This window comes from Pristiophorus japonicus, chromosome 12 (genome assembly GCF_044704955.1).
Source record: "Pristiophorus japonicus isolate sPriJap1 chromosome 12, sPriJap1.hap1, whole genome shotgun sequence".
NCBI classification, from domain to species: domain Eukaryota; kingdom Metazoa; phylum Chordata; class Chondrichthyes; family Pristiophoridae; genus Pristiophorus; species Pristiophorus japonicus.
The window spans coordinates 177,331,000-177,357,779 of NC_091988.1; the positions used below are offsets into that span (position 1 = coordinate 177,331,000).

At 44.5% G+C, this 26,780-nt stretch overlaps 1 protein-coding gene across 1 annotated transcript in view; it reads left to right on the top strand.

Moving 5' to 3' along the window:
• Positions 1-148: 148 nt before the first annotated feature.
• dnmt3bb.1 (DNA (cytosine-5-)-methyltransferase 3 beta, duplicate b.1) overlaps positions 149-26,780 on the top strand; it is a 294,113-nt gene continuing 267,481 nt past the window's right edge. The window contains exon 1 of the mRNA XM_070895082.1: positions 149-194. The gene's annotated coding sequence lies outside the window, so the exon portion shown is untranslated. The remainder of the gene's footprint in view (positions 195-26,780) is intronic.

A 26,780-nucleotide genomic window follows, 5' to 3' on the forward strand; every position in this document is an offset into this window, starting at 1 on the left:
TTTCAGGGGCGAGGGTTTCGAGTCCCGCGAAAAGTCACGCCTGCTGGCTGGAGCCGCCAGCCGCTCACAAGCCGCTTCCCTCCAGCCCGGCCGGCAGCGCACGCCGGAGTTTGGCAGCCTCGCCAGCGCTCGCTCACACACTACACTCACTGCACACCCGCCAGGCGCAATCTGCAGTACCCGAGCCACAGAGAGTAAGTTCTGTTTTTAAAAAATGAAACCTTTTCTATTTGTTGGTTGTTTGCATTTTGATTTCTGCTGACTTGGCTTTTAAAAAAAAAAATCTCTCTGCATTTCTCCGTTTGTTTTTTTTTGTTTGGGTTGTGCCAAAAAAAATGCCCCCCAAAAATTAAATCCGGCTTTTGAACAATCCCGATGGTTTCGAGGGCGAGTGACACTTTGTTGCAAGGCTTCATCTGTAGTTTTTGACAGTTCAGCTCGCCAGCAGTAGGGTCCTTTGTTACAAATCCATTTCCGTGCTGCTTTTTCCAATTAGTTTTATTGTATCGCAGAGAATGGTTATAATGGTCACTGCACCGATGTGATACATTGTGCAAAAAAAATCAAGCCAATTTGACTCGTTGTGCAGTTGAGTATTCCTTTATTTACAAAATGATTTATTTCTCTCTCAGGCGAATGCCATTCAGAAGCTCACACGCTGCTGGCTTCGTTTGTTTAATTTACTTTTTTTTTAATGATCTTAATTTATTTTCGCTTTGGTGTTTGCATTTAGGGCAGGACAGACCAACAAAATGACCATAAATTGATCTTATTTTTGTCCTGTATTACCGATAGGATTTTGAATGATTTTGCACGATGTTCCGATGGTGTTGCAGTGTTCAAACATGGATTAATCCAAAGCTCAGTTAGGTGGCAGTAGCACATTGTGGTATAACTAATAATCCCTCCAGTAGGAGGGTTTCCAGGGAAGTCAAATGACCAGGCAATCCATATTAATTATAATATATTAAATATATTTCGTGTTAAAAGCTGAGATTTGAATCAAGCAGATTATCCTGGTAGGATGGACTGTAATATTTCATTGAGTTGAAAAGTATGAATGAATGCAAAATTATATTAACTTGCGATCCGCCATCAACTTTTAAAATGTTCGTTTTTACAGCAAACGATCAACATTGTCACCTATGTATCGTTGGCATTTTTCAATTCTCATTGTATTAAAGTGTTTAGCTTTCCCTTAACGTGTCTAATCGTTTAAACCTTTGGTTTGAAAACTAGGTATTTGATGAGACTTTGCGTCGATTTAATTCATTGTTCTGATCAGAATGTATTTTCAGTTGTTTGCCAATGGGCAACTGAACTTTTTTTCATAGCAGAATTCGTCATGAGTAGAACAAAAACATACGAGAAATCAGAAGAATTTACAAAATAGGCTAAATTCTTGTATTGGACTAAGTAATTACCATTTTTTGAGGGGGTGTTCAATATTGTGAGATTGAGGATGCAATGCTAATTGCTTGGACATTTTTATTTCATGCATGTTGATTGTAATATTTAAAGATTGGATACATGAAGAATTAATTCCTTGTGCAAATATTCACTGCTTGCAGTCAACAAATGGATTTTCAGCCTGATATAATTAACAGGGAAAACATTTGGCTTAAGTATAACATTGCCAATCTGTTTTGCTGTACATCCATTCCAAACAACCACAATCAAATGCCTAAAGAACTCTGCAAAATAATCTTGAAGAGCCAGGAAAAAACGATATAGCTGTAAATATGCTGAATTATTTATGCAATCAATTATTTGTTGTGATCTGTAAGATTTTGAGAATTAGCCTTAATGTTTTGGTTTTTATTATATGTGCTACTCGGTGCCTGGCATATAGTCTTTTCTAAGTTTCTGACCTTTCTCCCTTTTGAAAACTGTGACGGATCCTTTCTAAGAGATAGGTGGTTAACTATCTCTGCATGTAATATTTTGGTCTTTAAATATATCAACAAACCTTTTTCTGCATAACTTGTCTCCTTGCCCTTACTATAATTATTACCAGAGTGATTACAAAAACAATGCAAAATACTTGTACTGGACTTGTACATGTATTAGTTGTAATATTTTTGTGGGATTATTTAAATCCACCTTCAATGAGATTGAGGATACAAAACCAGCTCAATGTCATGGTGTTAATTGTTTGGATACTTTTATTTCAAATACGTGTTGAGTAAAAATAATATCTAATTGTATTAATTAGCAGAAGAGATTCAAAGTCAATGTGGTTAGGTATCAAAGATAATCTGATCCTTACATTAGTGGGATTGTACAACAGGCCCCATAATTGTGGGAAAAATAGAAGAGCAGATGAGGGAGGTGAGTAGAAATAACAATTATTGTTCTAGATTATGTAATTACCCAGTCATTGATTGGGTCAGAGAGGAAATAAGAAGAGAAAAAGGAATTAAATTCCTAAAATATGTGCAGGATTCCTTCTTCAATGGTCGTATGCCTGCAAAATGAGAGCCATTGCTAGAACGGCTTAAAAGTAATTAAATAGATGAAGAGATGAGTTCCTCGGGAGTAGTGACCATAATATGATAAGGTTTAAGGTTCAAATAGAAAGGGAAAAAGTTAGTACAAAAACTAAGGCACCAGATTGGAATAGGCAGATTTTAGAAACATGAGAACTGAGCTAGCTGAGGTGAGATGGACAGAGAAATTAGCATACAGGACAGTAAATCAACAATGGGATATTTTTAAAAAGGAGATTGCAAAGTTGCAGAATAAATGGATGCAATTAAAAAAATTGAGACTATTTTGTTCATGGCATTCTGACATTTGGAGTAAAGAGGTGAAAAACAAATTACATTTGAAGAAGAGGGCACTTGAGGCTTATAGGTATGATTTTAAAAAAATAAGAGAAAATACAAAATAAGGAGCGGTACCTATATTGAGAAAGAGAAGGGAAGCAAGAAGGCAGTATGAGGAGAAAAGATGAAAAGATATTAAAAAGCAACAGTAACATATCAACAAAAGAGAATTGTATGTTGGAACCCTGAGTTATGGAAGGTGGTCCACGTTGTCCAAGGCTGCGCCATGGATTTTGATGACTGGGGGGGCAGTGCTGTGTGGCGGGGTCAGGTCGGTGGAGGACCTTTGTCTTACGGATGTTTAGTGTAAGGCCCATGCTTTCGTACTCCTTGGTGAAGATGTTGACGATGGCTTGGAGTTCAGCCTCTGAATGTGCGCAGACGCAAGCGTCGTCCGCGTACTGTAGTTCGACGATAGAGATTGAGGTGGTCTTGGATCTGGCCTGGAGACGGCGAAGGTTGACAGGTTCCCACTGGTTCTATAGTTTAGTTCCACGCCAGTGGGGAGCTTATTGAGCGTGCAATGGAGCATTGCAGCGAGAAGAGGGTTGGTGCGATTATGCAGCCCTGCTTGACCCCGGTCCGGACGTGGATTGGGTCTGTGGTGTATCCGTTGGCCAGGACCACAGCCTGCATGTCGTCGTGGAGCAGGCGGAGGATGGTGACAAACTTTTGGGGGCAGCCAAAACGGAGGAGGACGCTCCACAGTCCCTCGCGGTTAAGTATCAAAGGCCTTTGAGAGGTCAAAGAAGGCCATGTACAAGGGTTGGTGCTGTTCCCCGCATTTCTCTTGCAATTGCGCCGTGAAGATCATGTACATTGTACCCCGTAATGGACGGAATCTGCACTGTGACTCCGGGAGGAGTTCCTCAGCCACAGGGAGAAGCCAGTTGAGGAATATTCTAGCAATGACTTTCCCAGTGGCCGACAACAGGGAGATCCCTCTAGTTGCTGCAGTCAGACTTGTCCACTTTTTTAAAGATGGTCACGATTACGGCATCTCTGAGAGCTCCAGGCATGCACTCCTCCTTCCAGATGAGAGCGATGAGGTCATGAATCCGAGCCAATAGTGCCTCTCCGCCATACTTTAGCGCCTCAGTGGGGATTCCATCTGCTCCTGATGCCTTGTTCTTGAGCTGATGATGGCCTTTTCCACCTCATGCCTGGCTGGGGTTTTACTGAGATGGTGGCGGGTAGCATGCTGCAGGATGGAATCAAAGACACTCGTGTCAAAGGCAGAGTCTCGATTAAGGAGATCTTTGAAGTGCTCCTTCCAGCAGACTATGACTACCTTGGTGTCCTTGATGATTGTCTCCCTGTTTTTGGTCAGCAAGGGGTGAGGCCTTGGGTGCTTGGCCCGTAGGTGGACTTGACTACAGTGAAGAATCCTCGCACGGCATGGCTGGCGGCCAGCTGCTGAATCTCCTGTGCTTTCTCCACCCACCATCTATTCTTTAGGTTGCGGGTTTTTTGTTGGACCTTGGCCTTCAGCCGTCTATAGAGCTGCTTTGCTGCTCCCAAATTGGGTCGTTGCTTTAGGTTCAGAACTGCTTTGCGTTTGTGGTTTATTAGCTCCTGGATCTTCTGGTCATTCTCCTCATCTCAGTCCTAAATGGCTTACCCCTTATCCTTAGACTATGTCCCCTGGTTCTGGACTTCCCCAACATCGGGAACATTCTTCCTACATCTAACCTGTCCAGTCCTGTCAGAATTTTATATGTTTCTATGAGATTCCCTCTCCTCCTTCTAAACTCCAGTGAATACAGGCCCAGTTGATCCAGTCTCTCCTCATATGTCAGTCCTGCCAACTCAGGAATCAGTCTGGTGAACCTTCGCTGCACTCTCCCAAAAGCAAGAACATCCTTCCTCAGATTAGGAGACCAAAACTGAACACACTATTCCAGGTGAGGCCTCACCAAGGCCCTGTACAACCTGCAGTAAGACGTCCCTGCTCCTATACTCGAATCCCCTAGCTATGAAGACCAACATACTATTTGCCTTCTTCACTGCCTGCTGTACCTGCATGCCAACTTTCGATGACTGATGTACCATGACACCCAGGTCTCGTTGCACCTCCCCTTTTCCTAATCTGCTGCCATTCAGATAATCTGCCTTTGTGTTTTTGCCACCAAAGTGGATAACCTCACATTTATCCACATTATACTGCATCTACCATGCATTTTCCCAGTCACCTAACCTGTCCAAGTCACCCTGCTGCTTCTTAGCGTCCTCCTCACAGCTCACACCGCCACCCAGCTTAGTGTCATCTGCAAACTTGGAGATATTACACTCAATTCCTTCATCTAAATCATTAATGTATATTGTAAATAGCTGGGGTCCCAGCACTGAGACCTGCGGCACCCTACTAGTTACTGCCTGCCATTCTGAAAAGGACCCATTTATCCCGACTCTCTGCTTCCTGTCTGCCAACCAGTTCTCTATCCACGTCAGTACATTACCCCCAATACCATGTGCTTTAATTTTGCACACCAATCTCTTGTGTGGGACCTTGTCAAAAGCCTTTTGAAAGTCCAAATACACCACATCCACTGGTTCTCCCTTGTCCACTCTACCAGTTACATCCTCAAAAATGTCTAAAAGATTTGTCAAGCGTGCTTTCCCTTTCATAAATCCATGCTGACTTGGACCGATCCTGTCACTGCTTTCCAAATGCACTGCTATTTCATCTTTAATAATTGATTCCAATATTTTCCCCACTACTGATGTCAGGCTAACCGGTCTATAATTACCTGTTTTCTCTCTCCCTCCTTTCTTAAAAAGTGGTGTTACATTAGCTATCCTCCAGTCCATAGGAACTGATCCAGAGTCAATAGATTGTTGAAAAATGATCACCAATGCATCCACTATTTCTAGGGCCACTGCCTTAAGTACTCTATTGTACAGACTATCAGGCCCCCGGGATTTATCGGCCTTCAATCCCATCAATTTCCCTAACACAATTTCCCGCCGAATAAGGATTTCCTTCAGTTCCTCCTTCTTACTAGACCCTCGGTCCCCTAGTATTTCTGTAAGGATATTTGTATCTTCCTACGTGAAGTCAGAACCAAAATATTTGTTTAGCTGGTCCGCCATTTCTTTGTTCCCCATTATAAATTCACCTGAATCTGACTGCAAGGGACCTACGTTTGCCTTCACTAATCTTTTTCTCTTCACATATCTGTAGAACCGTTTGCAGTCAGTTTTTATGTTCCCAGCAAGCTTCCTCTCATGCTCTATTTTCCCTCTCCTAATTAAACCCTTTGTCCTCCTCTGCTGAATTATAAAATTCTCCCAGACCTCAGGTTTGCTACTTTTTTTGGCCAGTTTATATGCCTCTTCCTTGGATTTAACACTATCCTTAATTTCCCTTGTTAGCCATGGTTGAGCCACCTTCCCCGTTTTATTTTTACTCCAGACAGGGATATACAATTGTTGGCGTTCATCCATGTGATCTTTAACTGTTTGCCATTGCCTATCCACCATCAACCCTTTTATTCTAGCCAATTCACATCTCATACCATCGAAGTTACCTTTCCTTAAGTTCAGGACCCTAGACTCTGAATTAACTGTATCACTCTCCATCTTAATAAAGAATTCTACCATATTATGGTCACTCTTCCCCAAGGGGCCTCGCACAACAAATTTGTTAATTAGTCCTTTCTCATTACACATTACACATCACCCAGTCTAGGATGGCCAGCCCTCTAGTTGGTTCCTCGACATATTGGTCTAGAAAACCATCCCTAATACACTCCAGGAAATCCTCCACCGCATTGCTACCAGTTTGGTGATTGAAGCAGAGACCATGTCAACATCTAAGAAAATATCAGTTATGTGGTTGATGGAAAGGTGAATAAAAGGGCTATGGGAACAGAGCTTGTACATGGATTTCGGACTACTGTTCATGTGGAAGTTAAACAACCTATCTATACTGCTTGTGCCAAACAGCCTGTTTCTATGTTATAATGTATATATAACATGGATTTATGAAAATCTCATAAGTAATGATTACTGAACATATATTTTAAAGAAAAATACCCAAGTAGTTACCGCTGATAATAAGCTGGTTTTGTTTCATCTGTCCCTTTTAATACTGAAGATGGATTTTAATATGTCCACCCCCGCCCCACAAAACATTCAAAACCAAAGTTTAAAACTCTTAATTCGCAATTCTTTTACAAATTAAAATTTCGACTGGAAAGAAAGTTTGCTTTAATAGCTTTAGGAGTCATTTCAATTTTATTGGTTGATTCCAAACGGAGTTGCAGTGTAATAATCCACTCCCCATTCTCCCCCATTACACAGATGATCTAATTCACAGGACAGCAAAGTGGTGATTTGGTGTGCTAGGATGGAGCTTTGATTTCTCATTGAGTTTCTGACCTGAACTATACTGGTTTAGGAAGATGACTGCCCACAAGGTACAGGAAGAGTTACGACTCGGCTGCTGCTCTTGCGCATGAACAGCTTAACTGAGGTCTGGAATTGGATCACCTGTCCAGTCTGCTTGATCATATGAGATCATAAAGTGTAATGTACCTTCACAAAAAATGATTCAAACAGAACATTAAATATAAAATCCTGATCTGAGCATCTAGTTTTTAATGTTTACAATTTGAATTTACGTAAGAAGAAAAAACAGCAAAAGATGAAATTCTGTAGTAAAACGAGACAATGCTGGAAATACACAGTAGTTTCTGGTAGGGACCTCTCTATCTACCCAAAACCGTCATCCATCGTTTCTCGTTATGTGTGCTAACAGGCTTGTTGTGTATTCTAACCTTGTCTTTCATTTTAAGCATCAATTTAGTTTAAGTTCCATGCTTTGTAAGTGTTTATCCTTAACAAAATAGTTATATGTCTTGTCAAGATTCAATTTAGCTTATCTTTATTAATTTTTATTATACAATAAATATTGAGCTGTTGTAGGCATTTCAAGCTGTAGTGTTTGCAGGTTGCAGTAGACACTTGCTAGATCCTCAGGGGCCAAGTTTCCACAGGAGTTGCTCCTATTTTTTTGGAGCAACTCGTTTTTTTTGGAGTATCTTAAAAATCGCAATTCTCCACATTTAGTTTGCTCGAGTTTCAGTGAGTTAGTTCAATTTCTTTTTAGTTTAGTTTTTTTTACAAAAAGGGGCGTTATCAGCCACTTTCGGCTATTTTGGCCATTTAAGCAAATTTAGACAGTCAATAGTTACTCCAAACTAACTTAGTCCAGCATATGTGTCCACTTTTGTACGCTCAGAAAAACCTTGCGGATACTTTAGAAATCAGGCGCAGGTAGCCAGAGATTGGGGGGGGGAGGAGGGAAGTTAGAGGATTTTCCAAAGCACTAAACACCTTCACAACAACATTAAAGAAGCATAAGTACATTTAAAGTAACAAGCACTAAACAAAGCATAAAAATAAGCATTAAATAACAAATAACAAATAAAAAATACAAGGAAAGCACCAAGACTTACAAAGCACAAAAAGTAATAAGCAATTAATTAGCAAATAAAAAATAGAAGGAACCCTGTACCTAAAGCAACACGATCAAAGTAATAAGCAATCAATCAATCAATCAATACCAAATAAAAAATAGAAATCCTACCTTTTATGTGAAGGGAAGGTAGCGGGCTGCCGATGGGGTGGGGTGGGGGGAGGAGGAGGAGGGAAGGGGAGGAGGAGGAGGGAAGGGGAGGAAGAGGAGGAGGGAAGGGGGGGAGGAGGAGGAAGGAAGGGAAGGGAGGGAGGAGGAGGGGGGATGGGGGGGGCGGAGGAGGAGAGAAGGGGGGGAGGAGGAGGAGGAGGAGGGAAGGGGGGGAGGAGGAGGAGGGAATGGGGAGGAGGAGGAGGGAAGGGGGAGGAGGAGGAGGGGAGGGGGGAGGAGGAGGGAGGGGGAAGGGGAGGAGGGAGGGAGGGAGGGGGAAGGGGAGGAGGAGGAGGGTGGGGGGAGAAGGGGGAGGAGGAGGGGGAGGGTGAGGAGGAGGGAAGGGGGGAGGGAGGAGGAGAAGGGGAAGGGGGTGAGGGGGAGGAGGTGGAGGGGAGGAGGAGGAAGGGGGAGGAGGAGTGGAAGGGAGGGGGAAGGGGGTGGGTGAGGGGGAAGGGGAGGAAGAGGGGGGTGAGGGGTAAGGGGAGGAGGGGGAAGGGGGGAGGAGGCGGAAGGGGGGAGGAGGAGGGGGAAGGGGAGGAGGGAGAAGGGGGAGGAGGAGGGGGTGAGGGGAGGAGGGAGGGGGTAAGGGAGGAGGAGGGGTAAGGGGGAGGAGGAGGGGGTAAGGAGGGGAGAGAGAAGGGGATGGGGGGAGGAGGAGGAGGGGAGAAGGGGATGGGGGGGGGGAGGAGGAGGAGGGGATAAGGGGGGGGGAAGGGGGAGAGAGAGGGAGGGGAAGGGGGGGAGGAGGTGGGAAGGGGGAGGAGGAGGAGGGGAAGGGGGGGAGGAGGTGGGAAGGGGGAGGAGGAGGAGGGGAAGGGGGGAAGAGAGAGGAGGGGGGAAGGGGGGAGAGAGGGGGAAGGGGGGGAGAGAGGAGGGGAAGGGGGAGAGGAGAAGAGAGGGGAAGGGAGGGGAGAGAGAGAGGGGAAGGGGAGGGGAGAGAGAGGGGGGAGGGGGAAGGGAGGAGGAGGGGGGGAAGGAAGGGAGGGAGGGAGGAGGGGGAAAGGGAGGAGGGAGGGAGTGAGTGGGAGCGGAGGGAGGGGGGAAGGGAGGGAGGAGGAGGGAGGGAGGAGGAGGAGGAGGAGGAGGGGGGAAGGGAGGGAGGAGGGGGGAGGAAGGGAGGGGGGGAAGGGAGAGTGGGAGGGGGGAAGGGAGGGAGGAGGAGGAGGGGGGAAGAAGGAAGGGAGGGAGGAGAGTGTGAGGGAGGAGGAGGATGGGGTGAGGGAGGAGGGGGGAGAAGAGGGAGGATGGGGTGAGGGAGGAGGGGGGAGAAGAGGGAGGAGGGGGGAGAAGTAGGGGAAGGGGGGAGGAGGGGGAAGAGGGAGGAGGAGGAGGGGGGGAAGAGGGAGGAGGAGGGGGGGGAAGAGGAGGGAGGTAGGAGGGGGAGGAGGAAGGAGGGAGAGGGGGGGAGAAGGAGGAGGAGGGAGGAGGAGGGAGGGAAAAGGGAGGAGGAAGAGGGAGGGAAAAGGGAGGAGGAGGGAGGGAAAAGGGGGGAGGGGAGAAGAGGGAGGAGGGAGAGGGGGGGAGAAGAGGGAGGAGGACGGGGGGGGGGAAGAGGGAGGAGGAGGAGGATGGGAGGGTGAGGAGGAGGAGGAGTGAGGTGGAGGAGGGGAAGAGAGAGAGGGGGGAGGGAGGGGAGGAGGAGGAGAAGGGGGGAGGAGGGGGACAACGTTAAACATACAAACCTGCCCAGGTCCCATCCTACTCACATCTTGCCCCCAATCTCTTTGCTTTCTCGTGCGCATGTGCAGAGGTCCCGGCGCTGTTTTTAGTGCCGGGACCTGACTCCACCCCCCACGCATTCTGCTGTGCCACACCATGGCTCTACATCGGTGCTGCTGCGTGGAGAATACGAAGGTAAATAATAGGCGCCGTTTCTGTTCTTAAAAAGTCGGCGCACCTCACGGAGATGCGCCATTCTAACCGTGGGTGCAAACTTAGGCCCTCAATTTCTGCAACTTCTGAAGAGAATTCATATTTAGTTATTTTAAAGCATTTCTGCTTTCAAGCAAACATTTGATCTTATTGCCGTGGGGGTTGTGGGGACACACCTCTAATAGCTGGGGGAACCAATTAGTTATATAAAAAGATTTGCGGTTTCAAGCAAAAAATGTTGTTGACAAAGCCTGCAGCATGCAGGTTTTTGCTGCTGTTATAGTAACCTGTTCATTGACACACAAATGTTTTCAACCCATCTCCATGTATTAGCCATATGTGTCATGTATTCAACCAGCATTGTAACCCATGTATAAACTGACCTAAGTGAGAACACTGACCACTAGGTGGGAGACACTCCTAACCTGGACCTTCAGGTATAAAAGAGGAAGCTCCACCCACCTTCATCACTTGAGTGCTAAGGAATAAAGGACAGGTCACAGACTGACCTTCTCTCAAGCATGGGCCTCGTGTGCATTTATACTGTGTAGTAAGAACGTATCAATGGCGACAAGAAACTGGGATTTAAACCACGCGAGCATGGCCACTAGCAGAACAGACGAGAGGTACTGTGTTAAGGAATGGTTGGGACAGAGATTCAACATTGTTAAAGCAGCACACAGTTCTCCAGGCAGACAAGGGCAGTCAGGCATGCCCCAACATGTAGTCGAACCCAGAAGGGGAGTTCGACAGAGACAATGGCAAGCTGAACAGCGATTCACGCCATTGCAAGGGACAATGCGGCCAGTAATGGGGCCATCAACACCTGTTAATGCTGCACTCGAGGACAATAACAGGGGTAGTCAGGGATGATTGACTGGCAAGGGACCTTTTGTTTCAAACCGCAACTCATGCTGGAGGCGTGGAGGCATACATTCAGCCGGAGTTTGCAGAGATGAGCAAAATACCTGCAGAAATGGACACTGGGGGAAATCGCTGGAAGCGGAAGTTCAGCAAGTTCATGTGGAGAACGTATACAGTTCATACACCAGGACGCCACCGATAATGATGAAAGTGCTCCTCAATGGCATCCCAGTATCAATGGAGTTAGACACGGGTGCCAGCCAGTCCCTGATGGGTATCAAACAGTTCGAAAAGTTGTGGGCATCCAAGGCCAGGAGGCCAAAATTATCGGCGATTGACGCACAGCAGACTTACACAAAGCAGATCATTCCGGTGCCAGGCAGCGCCACGATAGTCGTGACCCACAAAGATTCGGAGAACAGGTTGCCACTCTGGATTGTCCCAGGGGACCTTCCCGCACTACTGGGGAGGAGTTGGCTTGCTGTCATGAACTGGGGTACAGGAATGGGGTACTGAAGTTGCATGTTCAGCCATGAACTCATTGAATGGCGGTGCAGGCTAGAAAGGCCGAATGGCCTATTCCTGCACCTATTTTCTATGTTTCTATGTTTAACTGGAAATGGGGCGATGTCAATGCAATTTCCTCTGTGGAGCGAGTATCATGCTCACAGGTCCTGGACAAATTTGACTCATTATTTCAACCCGGCATTGGCACTTTCATGGAGGCCAAGGTAGTGATTCACATAAACCCAGACGCCAGACCAGTACACCATAAGGCCAGAGCGGTGCCGTACGTGATGCGGGAAAAGATAGAAGGCGAATTGGACCACCTGTTGAGGGAAGGCATCATCTCGCCAGTTGAATTCAGTGACTGGGCGAGCCCGATTGTGCCGGTGCTCAAGGTGGATGGGTCAGTCAGGATATGTGGCGATTACAAGGCCACCATCAATCGGGTATCACTCCAAGACCAGTACCCACTACCGAGAGCGGAGGACTTCTTTGCGACGCTATCCGGTGGCAAACTTTTTTCAAAATTGGACCTGACCTCAGCTTACATGACCCAGGAGCTGGCGAGTGAGTAGAAGAAGCTGACCACCATCACGACACACAAGGGGTTGTTTGAGTACAACAGATGTCTGTTCGGGATTCGCTCGGCCGCCGCGATCTTCCAATGAAATATGGAAAGCCTTCTCAAGTCGATTCCAGGGACGGTGTTTTTTCAGGACGACATCCTCATTACGGGTTACGATACTGAAGAACACGTCCACAACCTGGAGGAGGTGCTACGCAGACTGGACCGGGTAGGTCTGCGACTGAAAAAGGCGAAGTGCGTCTTCCTAGCTCCAGAGGTAGAATTCCTGGGGATGAGGGTAGCAGCAGACGGGATCAGCCCTACTGCATCCAAGACGGAAGCGATCCAGAGAGCACCCAGACCCCGTAACACGACGGAGCTGCGTTCATTCCTGGGGCTCCTGAACTATTTTGGTAACTTTCTTCCCAAATTGAGCACGCTGCTAGAGCCGCTACACGTGCTCCTACGCAAAGGTCGCGAATGGGTCTGGGGGGACAGCCAGGAAAGGGCTTTTAATAGAGCACGCAATTTGTTATGTTCCAACAATCTGTTAACGCTATATGACCCATGTAAGAAACTTGTGTTAACGTGCGATGCGTCGTCCTATGGTGTCGGGTGTGTGTTGCAGCATGTCAATGCCAAGGGTCAGTTACAACCGGTAGCTTATGCCTCCAGGAGTCTGTCCCAGGCAGAAAGGGGCTACGGGATGGTAGAAAAGGAGGCGCTCGCATGTGTATATGCGGTAAAGAAAATGCACCAGTACCTGTTTGGCAGGAAATTTGAGCTGGAGACAGATCACAAACCCCTAACGTCCCTTTTGGCCGACAACAAGGCCATAAATGAAAATGCATCGGCCCGCATACAGAGGTGGGCACTCACGTTAGCTGCCTATGACTATACAATTCGGCACAGACCGGGCACCGAAAACTGCGCCGATGCACTCAGCAGGCTCCCACTAGCCACCACTGAGGGGGCTACCGAGCATGGTGCTGAGATGGTCATGGCTGTTGAAACTTTCGGAAGCGAAGGCTCATCCGTGACAGCCCGTCAGATTAAAGTCTGGACAAATAGAGACCCGCTATTGTCTCTAGTCAAGAAATGTGTCCTGAATGGGGACTGGGCAACCACGTACAGGGCATGCCCTGAGAAATTTAAACCATTTCACAGGCGCAAGGATGAACTCTCGATTCAGGCCGATTGCCTACTGTGGGGAAACCGCGTAGTCATGCCCCAGATGGGCAGAGAGGTGTTCATCAGAGAACTCCACAATGGGCACCCAGGCATTGTCATGATGAAGGCAATTGCCAGGTCACACGTTTGGTGGCCAGGGATAGACGCAGATCTGGAACTTTGTGTTCGCAGGTGCAACACGTGTGCCCAGCTGGGCCATGCGCCCAGGGAAGCCCCCCTTAGACCCTGGCCATGGCCCGCTAAGCCTTGGTCACGCATCCATGTGGACTACGCAGGTCCTTTCATGGGGAAAATGTTTTTGGTTGTAGTAGACGCCTACTCCAAATGGATCGAGTATGACATTTTAAATTCAAGCACATCCTCTGCCACGGTAGAAAGTCTACGGGCAACGTTCGCCGCCCACGGTCAGCGACAATGGCCCGTGCTTCACAAGCACTGAATTCCAGGACTTCATGGCAGGCAATGGAATTAACCATGTTAGAACGGCACCGGTCAAGCCGGCCTCAAACGGCCAGGCAGAATGAGCAGTGCAGATAATCAAACAGGGGATGCTCAGATTCCAAGAGGGTTCCCTACAAACCCGCTTATCACGCCTCCTGTTGGCCTATAGATCCCGACCACACTCGCTCACAGGGGTTCCACCCGCAGAGCTACTAATGAAAAGGACGCTCAAAACCCGATTATCCCTTATACACCCCACCATGAAAGAAATTGTCGAGAGCAGGCGCCAGTCACAATATCACTACCATGACAGGAATGCGAGGGCGTGATGTATTGATGTAAATGATCCTGTTTTTGTCCTCAACTACGCTGCAGGGCCCAAATGGCTCGCAGGCACTGTGGTTGCCAAAGAGGGAAATAGGATTCTGGTAGTTAAACTTACCAATGGACAAATCTGCCGCAAACATGTGGATCAAACAAAAAGGAGGTTCAGCAACCCCATAGAAGAAGCAGAGGAAGAACACGATATAGAGTTCACTCCACCACAGGTGACCAAACACCGGAGCCAAAGGGAGGAGAGCCCAGTCACTGTGGGCAGTCCGGACAGGCCTGAGGCACTGCAAACTGCAGACACTCCGGCCAGCGCCCAACAACCGGAGCCCCAACTCAGGCGCTCCAGAAGGGAGCGTAAGCCACCAGAGACTCAACCTGTGATCCTAATAAGACTTTGCGGGGGGAGGTGATGTCATGTATTCAACCAGCATTGTAACCCATGCATAAACTGACCTAAGTGAGAACACTGACCACTAGGTGGGAGACACTCCTAACCTGGACCTTCAGGTATAAAAGGGGAAGCTCCACCCACCTTCATCACTTGAGTGCTAAGGAATAAAGGACAGGTCACAAACTGACCTCTCAAGCATGGGCTTCGTGTGCATTTATACTGTGTAGTAAGGACGTATCAATATGTTTAGAAGAAAATGTTGTGACTTGACTTAATTTAAAACATAATTTCTTTGTAAAATTGTGGCAGACTTCTGGCAGCTGTATACTTCCCAGACTCAGAAATTGACCACAGCAAAATGTTTGGAAAAAAACTGAGATATTGAGAAACTAGTTAGATTAATTAATTTTTGGTTTTTAAAAGTGAGACAAAAGAAACGGCTTACATTTTATCATTAAAAATATGTATAACATGATAAGTTTGTAAGTACTACCATCTTTACAACTGCGAAACATGCTTCATATATTACGAGTGGTGAGGACTGTTTTTTTTTTAAATCTTGAAAGAAAATGAGTGACGTAGGGGTTAATTTAAGGCACTGACCCTGCTGCCCAAGAGGAATGCTTTACTGTGGCTGGGTTTGAAAGAATTCTGGTGTATGTTTGTAATGTAATGAAGTTTGACAAACTCAGGAGAAAATAACTGGCTTTGTTTTAAGCTTTGGGATTGGGTTTAAGGTACTGTCAGCTTGGAAGATGTAGTCAGGTTCTAGCAAAATGTGGAATAAATTTGTTCCATGTTTTTTCTTTTATATAATATATGTATCACTACCCATTCATTTTATTTTTACCAAATAATGTAATATTTTCCCAGTAAAAAGCAAATTTTCTGAACACATGAAATATTTCCAATATTTAGATTGCATGTGTTTACAAAATAAAATATATTTTTTTGACATTCGTAAAGGGAGTAACTTTCCCATTTACCACTGCTGCTTTGAGGGAAAAAAACACAAGTTTCAGAAACCCTACCTGCAAATATTCCTTAAAAACGCAAAATACTGCAGATGCTGTGAATTGGAAATAAAAACAGAAAATTCTGGAAATACTCAGCAGGTCAGGCAGCATCTATGAAAAGAGAAACAGTTAATGCTTCAGGTCGATGACCTTTCATCAGCACTAGACAATGTTGGAGAGCCAGGGGAAAGTGGGGGGCGAGGTGGGGGCACAAAAAGAACAAGACTTGAAAGGGTAAAATGGGTAACCTGAGAGAGGTCTTCATGATTATGAAGGCCTTATGATAATAAAAATAGCAATGAATTATTTCCAGTGGTTGGCAAGGTGGTAACGGGGCCACAAATTTAAAATAATCACAAAATAATTAAAGTGGAGGTTAGAAAAAAAGTCACACAGATGGTGGTTAGAATATGGATTTCTCTGCCGCAAACCACTGAATTAAAGCTGAAATGATTTAAACAAAGAGTTAAACAGTTACTTGAAAAATAATATGGAGAACAAACAGGAGGATGGGATTAGACTAGATGGCTCATGGCACAAAGCATCAGATTTAATTGACGAATGGCCTGTTTCTGTGCTGTGACATTCTATTGTTCCATTTCTTTTACCTAACATGAAAGGAAATGTAGCTTTCATCCTGAGACTGTTCTTAATGGTCCACTTGCGAGTTCAGAGTTTCAAACTGACTCGTACTTGCAGAGAACCATGTGGTAGATGTACAAACAATTTCAATTAAAATATATTTTTCTTATTATGGAAATATAGGTGAGATCACGGAGAGATTTGTAGAGGAGGACAAGGATTTTGAAATCAATGTGATGAGCTCTGGGGAATCAGAAGGTTAGAAATGATGGGTGAGGGGAATTTAGTGCAAACCATGAAGTTTTGGATGAGTTGGAGTTTGTGCAGGATGGAGCTTGGATGGCTGGCTAGGAGAGAGTGTAGGAATTGAATCTGGAAAGTGATGGAGTAATGATGAGGCTTTTCAGCGGTGATGGAGGTGAGGTATTCTTAGTAATAGATTTAAGGGTTGAATGTGAAGCTCAACTCAGGGTTGCCACTGTGATTATCCAGGAGATCAATAGCATCAGGAGCTAGGATGTGAAGTTTCAGGCAAGAATTGAACAGAATGGTTTTTAAGTGTTGCTAGTGTTGAGGTTGTAGAGCATCTGGTGCATTCATAACAATGTCAGATAGACAGTTTAGGTTGGTATAGAAATGGAAGATGACCCGATGCTTATGGATGATGTCTTAGGCAGCATGAAGAACAAGAAAGAGCCTTTGGGGATGCCAGAGGAGACCATGCGCGTACAGGAGGAGACGACATTGCATGGGATTTGCTAATTTTGGATAGGTAGGAATGGAACTCTGAAAGGCTGGTGCCATGGAGGTGATACATTTAGTGCATTGTTATGTAGCAATTAAATTGTAGAAAAATATTAAATGAATTTGAAGTGTATAATTGTTAATGGCATAAATTTCACACAATTTAAATTTGAACCTCCACATTCAGGTAAGTAAAACATTTTTTACTTACCTTTTTGGTGATAGCCTCCAATGGTTCTTTTAAAGACCGCTGGTTCGGCTGTTGTGTGCCTGAAAAAACTGGTCGCAGCTTGCATGGTACATGATGCGGTCAGTCGCAAAACAGTTTCACAAAGGTGCCTGAAATAGGTGTTAGATTTACGTAGGCAATTGGCTTAATGCCTGTGTCAGGTGGGTGCTCTGGAAAACTACAAGGCGCCCTAACCAGTATGGCTTGCGGTGCACTTCTGGCGTAGCTTGTTTGCATGCCACATTGGACCCTTCAGTATCTGCTTTGCATCTGAAGAATGTATGAACCAATTTCGAGGTCAGATTATCTGGGCATTTATCTCATTGTTGTTTGTGAAACCTGGAGGTGTTCAGACTGGCTACCGTCTTTCCCTACATTAGATCAGTGACTACACTTTTAAAATACTTAATTGGCCGAGAAGTATTTTGTGCACATGCTTCACCTGAAATGGGGCTTGCACTAAACTGCACCATTCAGTTACAAACCAAATAATGGCAATATTGAGTCTAAAGTATTTTAATTTCTTAAAATACCAATCTGGAAACAGCATAACTTGTACAGTAATAAAGTTGAACAAACAACTCCTTTGCAATGTTTCATGAAAACATAAATTCCTGTAAAATATGCAGTTGTGGATTAATGTAGACAAAGATCACTCAGTGACTTTGGTTTTGCTAAACTGCTGTTCCTGGATGTTAAAATGAGTTGCCAGCAGGCACAATTCAACATTATTACTGTAATATATATTATAGTAGTTACTTCAGTACTTTGGCACATGTATATCCGGACAGCCAAGTGTGGGAAAGGACTGAGTTCAAAGATGAACTCTGATCTCCTCGGGTAGAATGAACAGGTAATGATTAATTGTAAATGCTGCCCTCAATTCTCTCTTCATATAGTCAAGTTGAGCAATGTACCATTATCTTTACTGAACTTGTAAATGACTTAATAATTCTAGCTGGTGCAGACGCTTAAGGTTGTGAATGCATTTTTTTTTCTTCTTGGTATAATCAATGATCTTATATGCTGCAAATTAAATTTGTGTTTCAGACAGTTATCTCAGCCTAAACATAGGGGTACATTATTGCAACTTTAAGTTGAACACACTTCTGTAACATACCTGCATCAGGTAGTGATCAATTCTTTTTCATTTCTGTGAACTGTTCCAGTGTCTCCATTGTATCTTGAGGCCGTGTATAAAGTTTAAATTCATTGCTTCAATTAATTGGAATATATCTCAAGCAGATTTTGGTGTCCAGATTTAGGATTTTTCTATCACTAGACAACAGCTGTTAGAAATAGCCAAGTTAAGGCTATCTCTGGTCACATTAATAATCAGGATCGACTGTAACCCAATATTGTGGGTATGTTGTGTTTAATCAGAGTTTAAGACGGAATATAACACATTAGTTATACAGAAAAACATATGATCATGACAAGTAGCTGATACCGTTCCAATCAGACAAACGGCTGGTGCACGTTAGCAGACCTCTGGCTTGCGGGCCTCTCTTTCGTCTACAGCCTCCTTCGGTAAGCATGGAGTCACTCTCTGAGTGTTCGACCAGCCCAACCTGGTTCTTCCCTCCATCATCTGCGGGGATAAGCTCTCAGGGTGTTACTTTTACTGTGTTTTTAGGGGTAGCCTAACATGGGATGTTGACAACATCTTTTGGCCTATAGAGGTTCCCCTTTAAACACGGGTCATGGGACATCCTGTTCTTTGTCTAAGTTTGCCGATGAAGACCCACCCTGAAGGAGGGGTCTGCACAACTATTACACATCTTTTCTTGTTTATAGTTTTGAAGGCCAATCCATCCATCTGGACCCTCTTATCGCATCCTGCCTTGTCCCCCCAAAGTTATTGTCTCTTATCTCATCCTGCCTTGTCCTCCCTGGTCTAGCCGATACAAGTCTCGGGCACAACCTTGGACCATTAAATCAGATGCCCTAGCCAGAGCTGTCTCACTCCAGCCGGTCTTCATGGATACGCTAACTCCCATTCCTTCTATTCTGTGTCTTTTATACTAATTAACTTTTAATTATCTTCACAAGCAGTTCTGCTAAACAAACTCCAAATTCTAACTTAGCATTGTAATTGGTTATTAGCAATAATGGAAGAAACATAGGCCTTCATTGGCCAAATTAAAGACTAAGTCAAAATGTTATGCATTCTCTAATCTAACTCATTAAAAAGACTGTCTCACTGCAAGTCTTCCTCAGAAAGCGAAACTTAAGCAGTCTTGGGTAAAACATAACTTATACATTAACCCTTTACTTGTCTAGAGCAGAAACATACAAACCATTTAAATGCTGTATTTCTTTTTTAAGTATCCCTAATTTCTAGCACAGCTCCAGAAACAGCCCTTTTTAAGCCTTCAGGTCCATGAAATTAAAGTAGGATAACTACTTGCATTTATACAACACCTGTGACGTGGTAAAATGCCCTAAAGCGCTTCACAGGAGAAACCGTGAATGAATAAAAAGCAGAAGTACCATTGGAAACTGAATTGTCAGGGCTTTAGGGGAAAGACTATTGGGACTCATGAGCTGCATATGATCCTTGGGCTATTGTCTGAATAACATAGATTCATATTGAGTGAAATAAAAACAGCAAGTGCTGTCAATACTCAGCAGGTCAGGCAGCATCTGTGGAGAGAGAAACCGAGTTATGGTTTCAGGTTGATGACCTTTCTTCAGATGTCAAGTTGATTGACATCATGTGGAGAAGCTGTAGAGATTTAGAAAAATAGGTTTTCTCTATCCTAATTCTGACACATATAAAATAGTAAAAATTAAATATTTTGGAGTACTGCAACGGTAATATTTTCTGAACTTGTTAGCATGCAGATTTTTGTTAAACAGATTGTAAGTTCTGTCAAACCGAGGCCTTTACTTTATTATGGCCTTCTGCTGCCTGAAATCTCGTTCCTGCTCGCCAGCCTCCAATTCATTTCTGCTGGTTTTGGGCAGAAGTCCTATTTACATCTTTAAATGAGACCCGAGAGTTCACATTTGCTCGCATCGCTCCTCATACACTGCATTCTTGCCCCAGGTTAAAATCGAGGTTTAAGGGTTTCTGCTTTACACTGATGCTAAGCATGTGTTGTGTAAATTCAGAGTTAAGCCTACTTGCTTGCTATTTATCAATGATACTTTTCGGTAATTAGTAATGGAAACATTCAATTAAAAAAAATATATATTTATTAACATTCCATTCTACATGAGTAAAGCAAAGTAAGCAAGTGATTTAGTCTGTTGTAAAGATCCTGAGGGACTGGACTTTGGGAAGATGCAATTGTGGCTCCTCTGACGCCTGAAGGTGGAGGGAGTAGTTGGGTATATGAAGCGAGACCAGGAAAGTTCTGATCGAGATAGCAGTGAAAGGCTATGGGGCCGAAATTGGTCAATACCGATGGTCCGCCCATTTCTCGGCGGTATGTCATTGCGTACCGCTGGGGTAAGCCGAGCGGAGTGCAGCCGGCGGGAGCGGAGTGCAGCCGGCAGTGGGCAGGCGGTGAGTCCTTTTCACTCGGAAATCATCGGCTCCCGAGTTCTGCGCACGCGCATGCTGCTGCGAAGCTCCGAGCGTCCACAGAGACCACCGGCCCGAGAGCACCGTGGGGCGGCCTGAGATTGCTGTGGAGGTATGTACAGTATTCCCTTGTACAAAATAGCACCTATTTATTTTGATTGCAGGTTTTATTTACTTGTACTTTTCAATGAAGTTTAGTTTTTTTTCAGATATTTTTGCAATATATATATAGCGGGGAACTTAATGGGGGGTGAGATTGGTGCGGGGTGGGGGGAGCCTGGGGGAGATCGCTTTGGGGGGGGGGGGGTAAGAAGAAATCGCTGGGGGGGGGGGGTGGGGGGAGAGAAGAGATCACTGTGGGGTTGGGGGGGGGGGCGGTGGATGAATGAAGAGACCGGGGGTTGGGAGAGACTGGGAGGTGAGAGACAACATTTTTATTACAGCTAAAGATGCATACCGTCGACCTGAAGATCGACTTAAAACCACCTATTCCAGGGCGATCTGTAGGGTTGGAGGTATGTCGGTGGTAATTGATGAATTTTGCAATTTTGGGCGGTATTTCAGCGGTCCGCGGGCAGTAAGCGGCGGTATGCCGACCAATTTCAGGCTCTATGTGTTGTTGTGTTGCTGACTTGTGCCATAGTTCCCGATTATTATTAAACATACCATGTTCTTCGTGCTTGGTGTTTGTTTCGATAGATATTGAAGACGCTACAATCTGGTGCTGTACATGGATCTTCATGCTGCACTATGCGATTTTTTTTCAAGGAACAATCCACAACTCTTCAATGTTTCAATTCCTGAGACATTCATTAGTCAGGATATAGTGATATGTTTCTGCTTCAATAGTAGCCTTATGTTACTGCCTGTAAGAGTGAACATGAACATTCAGCATAATTGATATAAAAGTAACCTTGAAGTCTTGCACAAGACTGCAGACCTCTTACTTGACATACTGTGACAAAAATACAGAATCTGCTACCATTGCGAAACAGATCTCATATCAGTCACCCACTGATAACCTTCAAGAACATAGTGCTTCTCCAGATTAAGAACATAGAACATAAGAAGTAGGAGCAGGAGTAGGCCATTTGGCCCCTCGAGCCTGCTCCACCATTCAATAAGATCATGGCTGATCTGATCACTGACTCCGCTCCACTTCTCTGCCCGCTCCTCATAATCCTTTATTCCCTTATCGCTCAAAAATCTGCCGATCTCCGCCTTAAATATTTTCAATGACTCCAGCCTCCCGAGCTCTCTGGGACAGAGAATTCCATAGATTTACAACCCTCAGAGAAGAAATTTCTCCTCAGTTTTAAATGGGCGGCCCCTTATTCTAAGATTATGCCCTCTAGTTCTAGTCTCCCCTATGAGTGGAAATACCCTCTCTGCATCCACCTTGTCGAGCCCCCTCATTATCTTATGTTTCAATAAGATCACCTCTCATTCTTCTGAACTCCAATGTGAATAGGCCCAACCTACTCAACCTATCCTCATACATCAACCCCCTCATCTCTGGAATCAACCTAATGAACCTTTTCTGAATAGCCTCAAATGCATATATCCTTCCTTAAATACGGAGACCAAAATTGTACGCAGTACTCCAGGTATGGTCTCACCAATCCCCTGTACAGTTGTAGCAGGACTTCTCTGCTTTTATACTCTATACCCCTTGCAATAAAGGCCAACATTCCATTTGCCTTTCTGATTACTTGCTGTACCTGCAGACTAACTTTTGGTGTTTCATGCACAAGGACCCCCAGGTTTCTCTGTACTGCAGCACTTTGCAATTTTCCTCCATTGAAATTATAATTTTATTTTATATCATTTATGCCAAAGAGGATAACCACACATTTTCCCACATAATACTCCATCTGCCAAATTTTTGCCCACTCACTTAGCCTGTCTATATCCCTTTGCAGATTTTTTTGTGTCCACAATTTGCTTTCCCACCCATCTTTGTATCATCAGTAAATTTGGCTACATTACACTCGGTCCCTTCGTCCAAGTCATTAATGTAGATTGTAAATAGTTGAGGACCCAGCACCAATCCCTGCAGCACCCCACTAGTCACAGTTAGCCAACCGGAAAATGACCCATTTATCCCGACTCTCTGTTTTCTGTTTGTTCGCCAATCCTCTATCCATGCTAAAATATTACCCCCAACCCCATGAGCTTTTATCTTGTTCAGTAATCTTTTATGTGGCACCTTATTGATTGCCTTCTGGAAATCCCAATACACCACATCCACTGGTTCCCCCTTATCCACCCTGCTTGTTACATTCTCAAAGAACTCCAGCAACTTTGTCAAACTTGATTTCCCTTTCATAAAACTATGCTGACTCTGCTTGATTGAATCATGCTTTTCCAAATGTCCCGCTACTGCTTCCTTAATAATGGACTCCAGCATTTTCCCAACGACAGATGGTAGAATAACCGTTCTATAGTTTCCTGCTTTTTGTCTGCCTCCTTTTTTAAATAGGGACGTTACACTTGTGGTTTTCCAATGCACAGGGAATTTTGGCAGATTACAACCAATGCATCCACTATAAGAACATAAGAACATAAGAAATAGAAACAGGAGTAGGTCATATGGCCCCTCGAGCCTGCTCCGCCATTCAATAAGATCATGGCTGATCTGATCATGGACTCAGCTCCACTTCTCCACCTGCTCCCCATTATCCCTTATCGTTTAAGAAACTGTCTATTTCTGTCTTAAATTTATTCAATGTCCCAGTTTCCACAGCTCTCTGAGGCAGCGAATTCCAGATTTACAACCCACTGAGAGAAAAAATTTCTCCTCATCTCTGTTTTAAATGGGTGACCCCTTATTCTAAGATCATGCCCTCTAGTTTTAGTCTCCCCCATCAGTGGAAACATCCTCACTGCATCCACCTTGTCAAGCCCCCTCATAATCTTATACGTTTCGATAAGATCACCTCTCATTCTGCTGAATTCCAATGAGTAGAGGCCCAACCTACTCAACCTTTCCTCATAAGTCAACCCCCTCATCCCTGGAATCAACCTAGTGAATCATCAGAGCAAGTATAGCCTTTCGTAAATATGGAAACCAAAACTGCACGCAGTATTCCAGGTGTGGCCTCACCAATACCTTATATAGCTGTAGCAAGACTTCCCTGCTTTTATACTCCATCCCCTTTGCAATAAAGACCAAGATACCCGTGGCCTTCCTGATCTTAAGACCCTAGGATGTAAGCCATCGGGTCCAGGGGACTTGTCCGCCTTTTGTCCCCTTATTTTACCTAGATCTACTTCATTAGTGATTGTATTAAGTTTCTCCCTCCCTATAGCCCCTTGATTATCCACTATTGGAATGTTTTTAGTGTTTTCTACCATGAAGACCGATACAAAATATTTGTTCAACGTCTCTGCCATTTCCCTGTTCTCCATTATTAATTCCCCAGTCTCATCCTCCGGGGACCAACATTTACTTTAGCCACTCTTTTCCTTTTTATGTACCTGTAGAAACTCTTATCTGTTTTTATATTTCATGCTAGTTTACTTTCATCATCTATCTTCCCTCTCTTAATCATTCTCACCCCAATATCTCATATCCAGATCTGCATCCTGGGATCATCATTGACCAGAAACTTAACTGGACCAGCTGCAAAAATACTGTGGTAGCAAGAGTGGGTCAGAGGCTGGGTATTTTGTGGCGAGTGTCTCACCACCTGACTCCCCAAAACCTTTCCACCATCTACAATGCACAAGTCAGGAGTGTGATGGAATACTCTCCACTTGCCTGGATGAGTGCAGCTCCAATAACACTTAAGAAACTCGACAAAGCAGCCCACTTGATTGGTATGGCATCCACCACCTTCAACATTCACTCCCTCCACCACTGGCACACCGTGACTGCACTGTGTACCATCTATAAGATGCCCTGCAGCAACTCGCCATGGCTTCTTCGGCAGCACCTCGCAAACCCACGATCTCTACCACCTAGAAGGACAAGGGCAGCAGGCGCATGGGAGCACCATCACCTGCAAGTTCCTGTCCAAGTCACACACCATCCTGACTTAGAAGGATATTGCTGTTCATACAATCCTGGAATTCCCTCCCTAACAGCACTGTGGGAGTACCTTCACCACAAGGACTGCAGTGTTTCAAGAAGGCGGCTCACCACCACCTTCTCAAGGGCAATTAGTGATGGGCAATAAATGCTGGCCTTGCCAGCCGCAGCCACATCCTAGGAACAAATAAATTTAAAAAATCTGTTTGTGGCCTGTTGGAATTGAAGTAACTGCATTATGTTGGTAAACACGTCTGATCTGCAAATTATGCAGTGGTCATATATCACTAGATTACTTTGTCTACCATTTGACTTACAGAGAACCAGAATGTTGTTTTAAATGCTCTTTTCGAAGAGAGAAAATTCTGTGAGGAATTTGTCTCTTGTAACTCACAATGAAGTGCTCTATAATGCAATCATAAATCTAATTGCCTTTCACTTGAATTGAAGGTCAAGCAATCTTAGTTGTGTTACAATCAAATTCTACTCTAGAAGGTTACAGGGTGCATTTCCTGTGGTGTAGCCTAAGGTAAGTCTCTGACATTTTCCTTTTTTTTAATTTAGAATTTCTTGCTAGCCAAGTTCCACACAAGAACTGTATATAAAGCCATCTTGATGCTTCCTCTGTGTTCTTGATTTTAGTTACTCTTCATCTGTTTAATGCTCTTTGCCTCTGGAAAAGGTTAAAGACATTTTCAACATGTTTCCACCAGTACTTTTTAAGCATTAGAACTGTGTAACTTGTCCAATTGCAACCGCGACTCCATCGATGTAGGGGCCCAAACGGAACCTTTGCACGAGTCTCCCCCCACCCATCCCAAGCCATCTCCCACAAGTTTAATACAGCTCCTGTTTCTAAGCTTGTCGCTTATTTGAGAGGAACCAGTCCCCCTTTCGCTGTCCTCCAGGAAGCGCCCTTCAGAAAGAAAGAGTTTGCATTTATATAGTGCGTTATCAAGTCCCAAAATGCATTGCACCCAATGAATTACTTTTGAAGTATAGTCACAGTTGTTCAGTAGGCAAATCCAGCAGTCATTTTGAAAAATGCAAGATCCCACAGCTATCAGCATTCCTGTACATTCAGTTCTGAATGATACATTGCTAATCTGAATAAATCACTACTGTGAACTGTGTTCAGAATGTCACAAATTAAGTTAAATTAAAAAGACAGAATTTAAGAAATAGTGAATGAAAGAGAATTGTTCATAAATGCAATGCTGAATCATAGAATAGTTATAGGCCAAAAGGAGGCCATTCAGCCTGTTGAATTTGTGCCGGCTCTCTGCAAGAGCACTTGCTAATCCCACTCCCCCACCCTGTCCCCGTAGTTTATCTACTCTGTCTAGACCCCTCATGATTTTGAACGCCTCTATCGAATCTCCTCTCAACCTTCTCTGCTCTAAGGAGAACAATCTTAGCTTCTCCAGTCTGTCCACGTAACTGAAGTCACTCATCCCTGGAACCATTCTTGTAAATCTTTTCTGCACCCTCTCGAAGGCCTTCACGTCTTTCCTAAAGTGCGCAGCCCAGAATTGGACACAACTCTCTAGTTGAGGTTGGACCAGTGTTTTTTATAAATGCTCATCATAACTTCCTTGCTTTTGTACTCTGTGCCTCTATTTAAGAAGCCCAGAATTGGACACAACTCCCGTCTGCTTTTTTTTAACTACTTTCTCAACCTGTCCAGCCACCTTCAATGACTTTTCCACATATACCCCTAGGTCTCTGTTCATGCACTCTTTTTAGAATTGTACTCTTTTGTTTATATTGCCTCTCCTCGTTCTTCTTACCAAAATGTATCACTTTGCACTTTTCTGTGTTAAAATTAATCTGCCACGTGTCCGCCCATTTCATTAGCCTGTCTATGACCTCTTGAAGTCTATCACTATCCTCCTCACTGTTCACTATCCTCCTCACTGTTCACTATACAGGGTACTTCCAAATTTTGTGTCATCTGCAAATGTTGAAATTGTGCCCTGTACACCCAAGTCCAAGTCATTATAATATATCAAATAAG